A 14068-nucleotide genomic window follows, 5' to 3' on the forward strand; every position below is an offset into this window, starting at 1 on the left:
AGCTGGTGCCAAGAGTTTTGGTTACATCAGGGGTAAGGCTGTGGCTCTCTCATCCCACAGTCGGTGCTGAGGGGTGGAGGGGAAATGAACTGCAGGAAGAAGTGATGAACATGCGAGAAATGAGACCGGGAAAGGGAGAGGCTCTGAAGGCAAACAGAGAGGGGGAGAGGAAGGGACGTGGGGAGGGGTCTGTGGCTGGGAGGGAGAGAAAGTGGGGGTCATTCCTGGAACTCCAGGAGCTGCTTTCCTGCATTGCTGAGTCAGTGCCACCTGGACTCAGAAACACTCATTGTCCATTCAGTGACCCTTTTGAGGTTAAGAGCTCTGTTAGGATCCGAAATGTGCCCAGTAGATCTTTAGAGCTATTCAATTTTCATCCCATGTGGGACCTGGACACCTGTGCATGCAAACGAACACACTTACACATATGCACACACAGATACACATGCCCACACACACTCATGCATGTGCTCATTATACATATACACACATGCATACAAACACATGCCCACGCACATACGCACACTCATACATACACACACTCATATGCACACACTAACACACATAGACATATGTACACACACACACGCTTACTCCTACATGCACTCTCACACCCACACACGCCCACGCCCTCACAGACACAGGGAGTCAGGTGTATTTAATATGCAGTTCATGCCTGTGCCTCCCCCCAGATCCCCATGTGACCTGCTCATCAGAGGAGGCCCAGAGTCCTGGGAGGAGCCCTGGTGTCCCTCCACCTGATCTCCATGACAACCCATCCCAACACCGGTTTGTGAGTGTGAAAGCTTCCGGGCCCACATGACCTCCCGCGTTAATTCATGCAGATCAGCTGTTCACTACTCAACGCTCCCATGTTATGTGACACAGTGAGGCACAAAATTGACATCTCTTGCAGGGTGTGTGTGTGTGTGTGCGCGCGTGTGTGTGTGGTGAGCTTGGCACACAGGTAGGATGAGGTTTGGGGCAAAAGAGCATGAAAGATACAGCCAATAGTAATTGGATTACAGTTGTTGATTGCTTTCAAATGGCTTAACATAGAATATTCATCCCAAAGATATATTACATCTGGTGGTGAATTCTAGAGCATCTCACAGATAGAATGGGGGTAAAAGGAGAAACAACACACTTGCAAATTTGATGAAATTTCCCACACGGTCCTGAAATCGCTGGTGGAATGGGGGATTGCAGTCCGGGTATGAGGCATTCGAGAGAATCTGAATGTGTCCCCCAAAGTGCTCCCCAGAGACCAGCACTGATCAGGCCGTGGAAAGCCCAAGACAGGTTCTGGGCTCTGCCTTCGTTGAACACGGGTGGAGGGGCTGGGGAGAGAGGCAGAGGCTGAGAATGTCTGGAGACAAATGGTCGGATTCGATTCTTTTATCTGTAGCAGGGACTCAAACCCAGGGTGTCCTGGCTGCTGGGAGGTTGAGCAATGCTGGGCCGTATTTCGACACATGGCTTCACTGGCTGAAGCAGGGCTGCCCTGTGGCCGAGACCCCCTCTTCCAGCCCTGCACAGGTCTCCTGACCCCCAGGCCTGCAGGCATTCACATACCCCCCTGCAAAGCCCCCAATCCTCCTTGGGCAAGGACAGGCACAGCTTCACGACATGGTCCTCCTGCCCTATGTAGGCAGAGTTGAGCCCCCAGAGCTGAGAGAGAGGCTCCCCAATACCCATCTCCCCGATAATGGCCAGTGCTCCTCAAAGGGTCACTTCCAAAGAATGCCAGGTGGCAGGCACCAGGTTTTGGCATCTGATATGCTCCTATCCACTGCCTGGGTCCAAAGCATTCATCCTTTGTAATCTCTGATGGGGAAGAACTGGCCGCTGTCCTTTAATTAGCAGGGGACACACTAAGCTATGGTCTCCTGCAGGCTCCGTAAATGTCCGTGAAATCAGCCTGGTGACTCCAAGCTCGGTGCAGACTGCGGGGACCCATAGTGGCCAAGGGGAGTCCCTGTCCCTGGTCTGGCTCTCAGAATAGCCTCCAGGAGAAAATGCCAAGCCATCCGGACTCGTGGCAGCTGCTCAACCTGGCAAGTTTTTTCTTGCAAATTGAGATCCAGGCTGTGATCTGGGCTGGCTCTGCACATTCTGGGCGCCCATTATCTGCTGGTTGGAGCTGCCTGGACGCCTCTGAGGGCTGCTTGTGCGTGGGTGGGGGCTGCTTTTGAACACATGGCGGCCCCATCAGCCTCGCCTTCACTTCTTCTGGCCTTATTAAATGATGGTTATTGCAGGGAGGATGCAGCGCCAAGCATCCTCTTCTGCAGCGCCGTGAGATGCGGGGTGTCTAGTGTCCCAGGAGAAATTCAAGCCTCATTTCCCTCTGAGACACTGGGATAAGGCCACATGCAGAGTCTCAGTGCCCGGATCCCAGGTGTGTCGTCTGAGTCTGTGCATGAGGTGCCAGGGCCAGGCCCTGGGCTGTGTGGGATGAGATTGAAGTGTGTCTGATGGGAGGGCCCAGGTCACACCCACCAGGGGCCAAGAGTGCACAGATCTAGATGCCGGTGCCTGCCCAAGTCACACAAAACGGAGAAAGGGAGGCGCTGGGAAGCCCTCAGGCCAGAGGCTGATGATGTGGAATCCTCGAGGGGACTGCCTGCTGCTCAGGGCAGAAGGGGACATCCTGATGCGGCACCCGTGACAGCCCCCCCACCGTTCCTGCCCCTCAGACCCACTGTCCCTGGAGACCTGCAGAGGGAACCCCCGCTGATGAGAAGGCGTCTCTGTCACTTGGTTTGTCTCCCCTTGGTCACTGCAAACACATGCTCACAGCCCTCAGGTGACAAGCCTCTGTTTCCGCCCCCTTCTGATGCCCCTGCTCTACGGGTGTGGCCACTGCTCCTGGCTTGCAGTGTCTGTGCAGCTATGACAGCCCAGGTTCCTCTCAGGGCGGGTGTCCCTCCTGCAGAAAGCTCACCCTGTCACCTGGGCCCCGCCCTGCTCCTGAACAGAGGAGGGAAGGACTGGGGTGGTGGCTGATGGATTCTCATGTCACCTCTTTCCTGTATTCCCCTGGGCTCTTCCTTCAGAGCCTCCACCCTGCACCCTGATGACTCACTGTGTCTCATGTAGGAAGCCCCCGGTGACATCTCATGCCCTGTACACAGGTCCCTGCAGCCTGGGCCCCTCCCCAGCTCTGCTGCCTCTGGCGGAAACCCCACTTTCACCCCTCCCTCCTTATATCTGGCAGGGAGTGCAGGGGGCTTGTTGGAGGGAAGCCACATGTGAGACCCACACGATGCACCAACCCCCACTGTGCAGACCCCACCCCATCTATTTTTTTCCATCCCTTCTGCAGTCAACACAGCCCTGGCTCTGCATTCAGCCCTCTCTGTACAGGGCTGTGTCTGGGCAGATGGGCTGGGGTGTGTTGTGAATGTCACAGCCTGGCCTGTGCAACAGGAGGCTCCAGGATCCCTTTAGGGGTAGGGTAGGGGGCAGGAGAGTGCAGGTTAAATGGGATGGGCAGGGGCAGGCAGGCAACAGGGGTGATTAATTTTTCTCAAAGTGTTGCCAGGCTACCTTTCAATTCCTTGTCTATGGCCCAGGCACAAAGCTGATGTTCTGCTGCCAACCTGGCTTGTCTTTTAATCACACCCTTTGCTTGTCAGTTTAGACATCCTGGTATACTCTCATTGCTTTTTAGAAATCTTTGCAACTTGCTGGACTTTTCCACCCAAATAGGAACAGCAGATCATGTGTACTGTGTGCCAGGCACTGTGCTAAATGCATTAGCTATTTCAATCCTCACAATAGCCCTATGAGATGGGCACTATCATTACCCTTATTCTGTAGATGTGGAAATTGACACAGAGAGGTTAATTAACTAGCCCAGAGTCACTCAGCTACTGAGTGGCAGAGCTGAGATTTGAACCTAGGCAGCTTGGCTAGGGTCTATGCTCTTAATCTCTCATTGTAGGGGCTCTTAAGTGAGTCCCCAGCTTCCATGGCTTCAGTTGAAGGGGCTTCTCTGTGGAGGCAGGGCTAGGAGGAAGTTTATCCATTAGGTTCTACAGCAACCACCTAGAAGGATGGGATTGGCTGTGACTCAGACTCTACCCTTGCTGCTGCCTCTGCCTGGACCTCTGTCCCCTGGCTCATCCCAGGATCTGCTCCTCCTCCCTCCTCAGGACTCAGTGCAGCATTGCAGAGGATGTTTGCTGAGCACCTGCTATCTGCCAGGCACTGTGCTAGGTGCAGGGGATCTCGCAACAAACAAAATTCCTGCTTTTATGAAGCAGACATTCAGTAAGTGGAGAGGGATAAACAAATCAGTGAAAGGTACGCATGTCAGCTGCTAATCCATGCTACAGGAAGACATTGAGCAGGCTTGGGGATAGGAAGCTCCAGGTATGTGGGAGGGTGTGTTAGCTTCCTGTGGTTGTTGTGACAAATTATCATCAACTTGATAGCTTCAGACAACACAGATGGACTCTCTCCTAGCTCTGGAGGTCAGGAGTCTGCCATCAGTTTCACTGGGCTAAGTCAAGGTGTCAGTAGGGCTGGCTCCTGCTAGAAGCGCTGAGGGCAGGATTCTTTGCGTTTTCAGTGTCTGTATTTTCTCTTTCTTTCTTTCTTTCTCTCTCTCTTTCTCTCTCTTTTTCTCTCTCCCTCCCTCCCTTTCCTTCCTTCCTCCCTCCCTCTCTCTCTCTCTTTCTTTTCTTTCTTTCTTCTTTCTTTCTTTCTTTCTTTCTTTCTTTCTTTCTTTCTTTCTTTCTTTCTTTCTTTCTTTCTTTCTTTCTCTTTCTTCCTTTCCTTTCCTTTCCTTTCCTTTCCTTTCCTTTCCTTTCCTTTCTCTCTCTCTCTCTCTGTGTCTCTCCAACATCCCACCCTGCCCTGTTTCTTTGTCTCTTTCTTTTTTTTTAGAGGTGGAATCTGTCGCCCAGGCTGGAGTGCAGTGGTGCAGTCTTGGCTCACTGCAGCCTCTGCCTCCTGGGTTCAAGAGATTCTCCTGCCTCAACTTCCCAAGTAGCCGGGACTACATGTGTGCGCCACCATGTCCGGCTAATTTTTTTGTATTGGTAGAGATGGGGTTTCACCATGTTGGCCTGGCTGGTCTCAAACTCCTGACCTCAAGTGATCCACCTGCCTCTGCGTCCCAAAGTGCTGGTCTGGCCTGTATTTTCTTTTAAGCCCCTCATATTCCTGGGCTCGTGGCCCCTTCCTCCATCCTCAAGCACATGATTCCAGTCTCTGCCCTGTCACTACAGCTCCTGTGACTCAGACCCTCCTGCCCCACTCTTATAAGGACCCCTGTGATTACACTGGGCCCACCCAGGTCATCTAGAGTCATCTTTCTATCTCAAGATCCTTTACTTAATTACATCAGCAAAGCCTCTTTGCAATGGACATGCACACAGGTCCCAGGGGTTTGAATGTGGACATATATGGGGGGGCCCTTGTTCAGCCCCCCTATGGGGAGTGGTTGGTGATTTTCAGTAGGATGGTCAGGGAAGACCCTGCTGAGAAGCCACCATTTGAGCCAAGACCGGAGGAGCTGAGGCTGTGGGCCAGGATAACATAGAGGGTGGAGCCTTCCAGGCAAAAGAACAGTGAGTACAAAGCCTGCAACAGGTGTGCTGGCATGTTCCAGGAGAACCGGGGAGGGAGCCACAGCTGGGGCGGAGTGAGGAGAGGAGCAGCGGGAGGTGAGGTCAGAGAAGCCTTGGGGACAGACGCTGTGGGCCTCATGGTTATCATGAAGCTCGGGGTTTTACTCTGAGTATGTGGAAGCCATGGAGGGTTCTGAGCAGAGGAAGCACGGGACCTGACCTGCGTTTCACAGGCTTCCTCTGGCTGCTGTGTGGAAAATGGGGAAAGCAAGAGTGGAAGAAGGGAGGCCTGTCGGGAAGCTTTTGCACAACGGCCTTGGTGAGAAAGACTCATGGCTTGGACCAGATGCTGGGATGTGTCCCCCACGTCCCCTTTCAGGAGCAGGCACACATGCCCCACTGTCCCGGGGGTTGCCTGCTGAGAGCTCACAGCTGAGACCCTCCCCAGAAAATGCCCCTGGCCGAAAGGAACTGCTTTGTCCAGTCACCCTTCCTGGGGTCCATCCATCTCCAAAGACTGGTAGTAAACACAGGGGTCTAAAGGTCCAGACCCTTGACTCAATTCATCACAGTTCTGAAGGGCCATCTTCGCTGCAGACTAACTCGAAGAATGGATTGCAGTCATGCGTAGAGCATGCAGGGCTCAGGCAACTATATGTCTCTCTATATTTTAGGATCCCTGTCTACATGAGCAATTTGTTAAAACATATGTTTCAAAATTCCTGAGCCCACATGAAATCTAGTGATTTATCCACAAAGGTATAGAATAACGGATAGAGAAGGGGTACTTACGTGGTTTATTGTCCAACAGATGGTGTGAACATTTTTTGTCATGTCCAAGCACCACCTGTTTCTGGTCAGGCCCATGTTATATACGAGAACAATAGAACAAGTCGAAGACAAAGCAACACGTCCCCCTGTGAAAACTGTCAGTGTAACCATCCACTTCTGTATCTGTCCAGTCACTTAAATATTGATGGAGCACCTTTAAACACAGGCTGCTGTGCTGGTGTCTGGGACACAGCGGTGAGTAAGAGCCATCTGATCTCATGACACTCTCAGGAAGTTCCAGTCTCTGAGGATGGACAGCATGCAGGTCAACACATAAACATCATTCAGACTGTGAAAAATACAATAAAGGACACAGATTGGGAGATGGGATAAAGAGTCATGAGGGCGGAGCTACTTTTTCATTTTGAGTGATCTGGGAAGGCCTCTCTGAGGAGGTGACATATGGGCTGAGTCCTGAAGGATAAGATGGGGCTGCCATGGGTGATTTGAGGGAACAGCATGCTAGGTGGAAGGAACAGCAAGTGCAAAGGCCAGAGATCAGGAGGATCAGAGATGGGGCCAGAGTAACTAAGAAGTTGGGAGAGTGGTAAGAGATGGGGATGCAGAGACACTGTCAGGTGAGATAGAAAGAGAAGGGAGCCAGGTGTGGTGGCTGACACCTGTAATCCACCAGCCTGGGCAATGTGGCGAGACCTCATGTCTTAAAAAAAAAAAAAAGCCAGATGTGGTGGCACATGCCTGTGGTCCCAGCTACTGAGGAGGCAAAAGGATCACTTGAGCCTGGAAGGTTGAGGCTGCAGTGAGTCAAGATCATGCCCCTGTAATCCAGCCTGGGTGGGTGACAGAATAAGAACCTGTGTCCAAAAAAAAAAAAAGGGAAGAGAATTGTCACATTGCAATGACAGTGTTTTGTTTTATTTAAAGTATTTTCTCTCCCCTTTGAGTCCAGCTGACACTCAGGAGATGGGGAGAGCCTTCCTCTCATTCTGCCTCAGGAGGAGTTCAAACCTGCTCCCTTAAATCTCCATCAGCTCCGGCAAGCCCTTGGGCTCTGCTGGCTCTAACGCTGCTCCCTGTTTACAGAGGCTTTTACAGGCACATTAAATGTACCACTCAGACCCTGAACTAGACCGAGCCACAGAAAGCTTTGATTCATGGAGCTGCTGGTCCCCATTACCACAAGATATGCATTCTTTCTCTTTGTTAAGGAATTAAGGTGCCATACTGAAACTTTAATCTGTAAATGCAGGTAAATAAAACATGATTAGAGAAATCATTTTCAGTAAGAAATTCATCATAAGCTAAAGTTTCTGCCTTACTGAATTCATCTTTTGGGAGTGTGTGGTTGTCCCTGCTGCAGATAATTGTGACCCTGAATAGCTGGACCTGTCTGTGTTCACTGTGAACCAACGGTTTCCTTCGAGGGCCCCAAAGACCCCGAGTGTGAATTGCCCAAATGGGTGGGGTCTCTTACCCTGTGAGTCCTCCCACCAGGGGCCCCATCCATCCACCCATCTTCCCTCAGTCCTGTTTCCCTTGAGGTCTGAGCTGGGGTGCCCAGTGAGGGGTCATCCCTGCTGTGAGATAAAACCAACAGGTGATTCCCCACCCCCATGCAGGGCCCTAGAGGGTGTGTGCGGCTTCAACCATCTGATCAAGGGTGGGTTCGACTCCCTGCTCAGGGCAGCAGCTTGTGGTTCATTCAGCCCCAGTGGCGTCTAGATGGGACACAGAGAACCGAGGTTTGGGTCTGATGGGATTAAGCCCCCAACTGGTGTCCCTGTGTCTTCTCTTTCCTGACACCAGACACCAAAAAAGAAACAGCTCCAGACACACCAGTTAGTGAATTCCGAGGGTGAGTTTGGAGCCAGGTGGCCTTTGAAGGCTCCACGTGGGTTTTGAGCTTTTGTTTTTTTTTTGCAGCAGCAAACCCACTGCTCTGGGCTGGGAATTGGTGTTTACTAAATGCACAGGTGGTCTGGAGTGATGTTTTCCTTCTTTAGCAAAGTAACACATGTTCCTTATGACAGTTAGACATGCAAAGAGGCAGGCATGTTTTTTAAGGATAAGTTAAACATTCAACAGGTCCACAGGGACTGAGTAAAAGCTCTCCCCACAGGTCAGCCCCTCAGCCTCCCAGTTTCTTCTTGGTGAAGCCAGTGCAGGAGCCCACCGTGGGGGCCGGTGGGTGGGAGGCTATCTCAAGACACCAGGAAGCAATTGAAGGGTCCCAGTCCATTTTGACCCCTATGCACGGGTGTTGCTGGCTTGGACCAGCCTTCTGCAGGCCCCCAGTGGGAAGGGGACAAACCAGGCTGTGACCCTGGCCATTTTCTCCTATGTGATTACCATTCCCTCGCTGCACACCCTCTTTCTGGCCCATCCGCAGAGCACAGACCTGTCCTTGTAAGCTGGCAGTTCTTGCTCCCTGGGGCTGATCTGGGAGAAACCTGACCATGTTGATGGTGGTCTGTACTTTCCCCTCCAAATAGAACCCTAGCGACTGCTGCTCTTTTATTACGGAAGTGACAGGCTCATGGCCAGAGACGACACAACAGAGAAAGTGAATAAAGATGAAAACAAGAATAAGAATCATTCCCCTTCCTGGCCGGGTCTGGTGGCTCACTTTGGGAGACTGAGGTGGGTAGATCACGAGTGGGTGGGTGGGTGGTCTCGATCAGGAGGTCGAGACCATCCTGGCTAACATGGTGAAACCCCATCTCTACTAGCCGGGCATGGTGGCAGGTGCCTGTAGTCCCAGCTACACCAGAGGCTGAGGCAGGAGAATGGCGTGAACCTGGGAGGCGGAGCTTGCAGTGAGCAGAGCTCACACCACTGCACTCCAGCCTGGGCAACAGAGTGAGACTCCGTCTCAAAAAAAAAAAAAAAAAGAATCATTCCCCTTCCTACCCCCACACAGGGCTGCATTTTAAATAAATAAACTCCTTGATTGCATCCCTTGGGAAGATCTGACTTCCTATAGCTGATACTTCTCTTAACAAGTTCTCGATGTCAATGAGAGAAGCAATACTGGCCTGAGCCTTTAAGTCAAAGTGTCTGAGCGCAGCTGGGAACGGGCAACACGGACCCGGTTATTGTGGTCCTGATGGTAGATTTCAGCCCTGTTTGGCACAGGTGAGTCATCACTGTTTCACCTGTAGCTGGTTTACGGAAGGTCTGAACTGAATACAAGCAGGAAACAGCTTCACTTTTCTCCAGGAGCTGCCTTCCAGTAGCTTCTGTGAGGCAGGGCTGGGTTAGGGTGAGCAAGTGAGGCCAAATTGTTCAAGTGCTGCGTTGAATCCTGTCTCCTTTTCTCCTCCTCCCCCGCTCCTCCTCCTCTTCCTGTCTTTCTTCTCCTTCCTCTTCCTCCTCCTTCCTCACAAAGGATCCTGTCTTTAAATTTTTAATATTTTGTTAATCACAGGTTTTTTTGCATGAAGTTTGAGTTTTAAAAAGTACTGTGTTCACGCTTGTAATCCCAGCACTTTGGGAGGCCGAGGTGGGCGGATCACGAGGTCAGGAGATCGAGACCACGGTGAAACCCTGTCTCTACTAAAAAATACAAAAAATTAGCCGGGCGTGGTGGCGGGCGCCTGTAGTCCCAGCTACTCGGAGAGGCTGAGGCAGGAGAATGGCGTGAACCCGGGAGGTGGAGCTTGCAGTGAGCCGAGATTGCGCCACTGCACTCCATCCTGGGCGACAGAGTGAGACTCCGTCTCAAAAAAAAAAAAAAAAAAAAAGTACTGTGTTACTACATTATTTATCATGATTATTGAATTTTTTGGGCCCATTTAGATTTTATGCCTGGGGTGAGTGTCTCCCTTGCCTCACCCTAATCCCTGCCCTATTATTAGGTCTCAGGCCTCTGCTTCTGGATGACATTTTGGGAAGATCCCTTGGGTTTTTGTTCACTTTTTTTTTTTTTTTTTTTTTGAGACGGAGTCTCGCTGTGTCGCCCAGGCTGGAGTGCAGTGGCACGATCTCGGCTCACTGCAAGCTCCGCCTCCCAGGTTCACGCCATTCTCCTGCCTCAGCCTCCAGAGTAGCTGGGACTACAGGTGCCTGCCACCACGCCTGGCTAATTTTTTTGTTTTTTTTTTTTTAGTAGAGACGGGGTTTCACCGTGTTAGCCAGGATGGTCTCGATCTCCTGACCTTGTGATCGCCTGCCTCGGCCTCCCAAAGTGCTGGGATTACAGGCGTGAGCCACCGCGCCTGGCCCACATTTATTTATAAGAACAAGCTCATCAATCATTATCACTCTCATCCACGTAGTAAAAGCCTAGGCTGGTCCAAATCTAAATTTTAATCTCATATTTAATTCCAAGCTTTTCCTCTCCCCCTACTCACTTCTCGCTAAGGCTTGGGGTCCCCTTCTCTGCTGTTCCTTCTGGTGGTTCCAGGGCTGGGACAGGTACAGGGATGAATGTCGTACAGGAGGAAGGGTCTTTTCCTTTTGGATGCCATCAGTGATTGATGTGTAGCAGGTGAACAGATGCTGGTGCTCTTGTGTGGTGCATTTCATTCCTTCATGGATTCATCTAGTCTTGTTCCCCCATTCCCACCCCAGCATAGGGAGGCAGCTGGAAGCTTCTCTGTCCTCCGCAGGGACTGTCATTTCACTAAACCTGCAGATAGCATGACAAAGGAAATTCCACTTAGGTAAAGTGTTTAATATACAAGCACAGAATGATTCCAGCACAGGGCACAAAGGCCTAAATGTTGTGCAAATCCACCAGTCATTCAATTAATCTTTGTTAACAGACAACCTGCTGGGGTTAGTGCATGACTTTCATTCTCTGCCCTCATGGAGTTTCCAGACCAGACAGGAAGCCAACTATTCAAAGACTCAGTGAAAATATCATCTAGTAACTGAATGTGCAAAATGCTGCAAAGGAAACATTTGGGGGATTACAGAGTTTGATCCTGGGTCAGGGGATAGGAGCTTGGGGCATAGGGTTTGGGAATGGAGGGAAAGTCTATCAAAGGGAAGCAGGAATTAGCCAGGTAACTGCAGGTGGTGGGAGGGGTCTGAATGTTTCAGCAAAGGGAACAGCGTGTGCAAAGGACTAGGGGTGAGGAGGATGCCGTGCCTTCTTGGAACTAAGGAACATCCCACAGGCTGGAGCTGAGTGGGGGCAAGAACTGGATGGGAGCTCTGCGAAGCACAGCAAGTGCCAAGGTGCTGGGTTGGGCTGAGCCTGTTCAGTTTAAGGAACTGTGATAAGGCCAGGGGTAGCAGAGAGGGCAAGGCGGCCAGATGCTGCTGGGAATGTAAGCTGGTGAGGAATCAGGACATCCTAGAGCAAAGGGATGATATTAAAGGACTTCAGGGAGGAGAGTAATGTTTGGGGATTATTCATATCTTGGGAATCTCAGTAAAGTGAACTCATCGCTTGAATGTTAATAAGTCATTTGCATGTGCGGAGACAAATGGGACTGTTTCTATTGCTGTGATCAAATCATGTAAAAGCACTCTACTGATTTTCACAAAGGTTATTCAAATGATAGATTTATTTCAGAAATTTGTGGTAATTAAGCACTTTAAGGTTGGCAGGGAGCAGATAGGTTACTGAAGTCACATGAAGGTGTTAGAGGTAGCAATTTAAAACGAAACCACCAATTTTTACACTTTCCAAAGTAATTTGACTGCTCTGTATCTTTCTCAAACATGAATACAATATCATAATGAATACTTTGAATGTTTCTTTCCTTATTTTACATCAGAATTTTTATTGAAAATTTGAACATATCAGTTATTAAAGGATCTGTATATTTTATGAAGGATCCTATAGTTTGCAGAAATTGCTAGAGAATATTGTGGTTTTCACCTGGTAGCAATTGGCAACTTTAGTTTTTTCCTTCTGATTTTCAAAGACCTGATCATTCTTGAAAATTTGGAAACATACCAACAACTATGAAAAAGAAAATGAAAACCATCTATAATGTTACCACCGACGTGTTACTACTGTTGGTACCTTGATCTGTCTCTTATTTAACTATTTCCTCTGAATATGGGTGCATGTGTGATAAGGGTGTAAAATCCACATTTTTGTATGTTTTTTTCACTTCACGTGAAATCATGAGCACTTTCCACACTATTGAAAATTTCAGATAAGCATATGATCAAATAATCCTTCAATATTTCCCTGTCTGGAAAACCCGTGCACTCTTCTCCATTCCTATATTGTTGGACATTTGTACTGCTTCCAGCTTCTGCTGTTGCAGTTTATGTGGCAATGATCATATTACTACATGATCTTGGTTTGCATTTATAAACAGCTCCTTAAGATAATATCTTATGCGTGTGATAACTGCATCAGGGATTAAGTGCTTTTTAAATTTAAGCTCTTGATACATCCAGCAAATTGCTTTTGGAGACATTGGGCCCGGTGGCCCCCCACTGTTGGGCATCCTGTGCTCACATTTCTGTTGCCTCACAGGCACTGTGTTGAAAAGTGTTTGTGTTAATCCTATTTGATATGCTTTGTTATTCTTCTAATTTTCAGAGAATTCATGGCTGGGACCAGCTAGTCCTTGGCTCCACCTTCTTGGGAGCAGATTAAATAAGACTTCAAGCCAGTGAGGTGATTTGAGTCCCAGCAGCCTCATCTGCCAAGTCAACCCCAGCACTGCATTGAGAAAGGTCAGAGATTCGGAGTGAAGACGAGAGCTGTCCCACGCCAGAGCCCAAACTTGTCCCCTGGTTGGGAAGCTGAGGAGTGATTCTTTGGTTCTCAGATTGTCCGAGGATGCCTCAGGTGGCATGCAGTCAGTGCACACATCCCAGGTATGTTAGTTGCACCCCGACCAGCCTCCCGAGTTTGGGGTGCTGCCGACACAGGATGCATCTACTGCGCATCGTGATAGGCCTCCCCAAGTACCCTGTCCTACTGGTGCCCTGTCTTCTGACCCTCCATCAGATCTTGGTGCCAAGCCCTGACAACCACTTCACTCTGGAGGCCGTTCCCAGAGCCTATTTCACGGCTCATTCAGAAGGAAGATGAGGGGGACTTTTCCATTTCCAGTATTAAATGATTTAATTCACAAGGGACTTGGTCAACACAAGTATCCCAACAGAGCGCAGGCCCTCTATCATTTGCAATTTACCATTCTCATTAAAACCAACCCAACCCCATCAAGCTCTGCATGGGGTGAACCAGCCGAAACTGCACCACAGGCCCCAGCGGGACATCTGGCCCAGGGAACTGAGGCCGGGGAGGGGAGGGGGAGCCAGGAGTGCCTCTGCCTCAATTCAGGAAACTGATACAAATGGTAGGAAATCCAGTCCCCCCTTAAGATGGATGTTTCTGTAGAAATACATCTGATAAATGTTTAATTACATGTTAAGAGGGACCATTATTCATGGAGCAGTCATTAGCCCCAGAGGACTTCAAGCCCCTCACCTGGTTAAGAGCCACGTTCATATGCAGATCAGCCCCCACTTCCAACACTCCCTGCTCCAGGAGGAGAGCAGCTGGGAGAGGCTGGTGAGCTCTCCTTCAAAACAGGGTGACACAGGGCAGCAGTGGGGTGGCCAGCGGCTTGGCTGTGGGTGGGAGATTTCAGAGAGGTCGACATAAGCCAGGAACCTGAATCAAGGTGCTGAGACCTCAGCCCCACCCTGACCCACCTGTTCTAAGGGTTCTTGCAGGGCTCCGTAATCCCCACCTGTGAAGGACTCCCCTCCTG

At 50.1% G+C, this 14068-nt stretch overlaps 1 long non-coding RNA gene across 2 annotated transcripts in view; it reads left to right on the forward strand.

Annotated features, from left to right (window-relative positions):
* The window catches only part of LOC129474654 (uncharacterized), an 83746-nt gene extending 69959 nt beyond the window's left edge, over window positions 1-13787 (forward strand). For both annotated transcript variants that reach the window (XR_010119328.1, XR_008654603.2), the window contains exon 5: window positions 12886-13787. This is a non-coding gene — a long non-coding RNA (uncharacterized lncRNA). The remainder of the gene's footprint in view (window positions 1-12885) is intronic.
* The last annotated feature ends 281 nt before the right edge of the window (window positions 13788-14068 follow it).

Source organism: Symphalangus syndactylus, chromosome 24 (assembly GCF_028878055.3).
Source record: "Symphalangus syndactylus isolate Jambi chromosome 24, NHGRI_mSymSyn1-v2.1_pri, whole genome shotgun sequence".
Classification (NCBI taxonomy): domain Eukaryota; kingdom Metazoa; phylum Chordata; class Mammalia; order Primates; family Hylobatidae; genus Symphalangus; species Symphalangus syndactylus.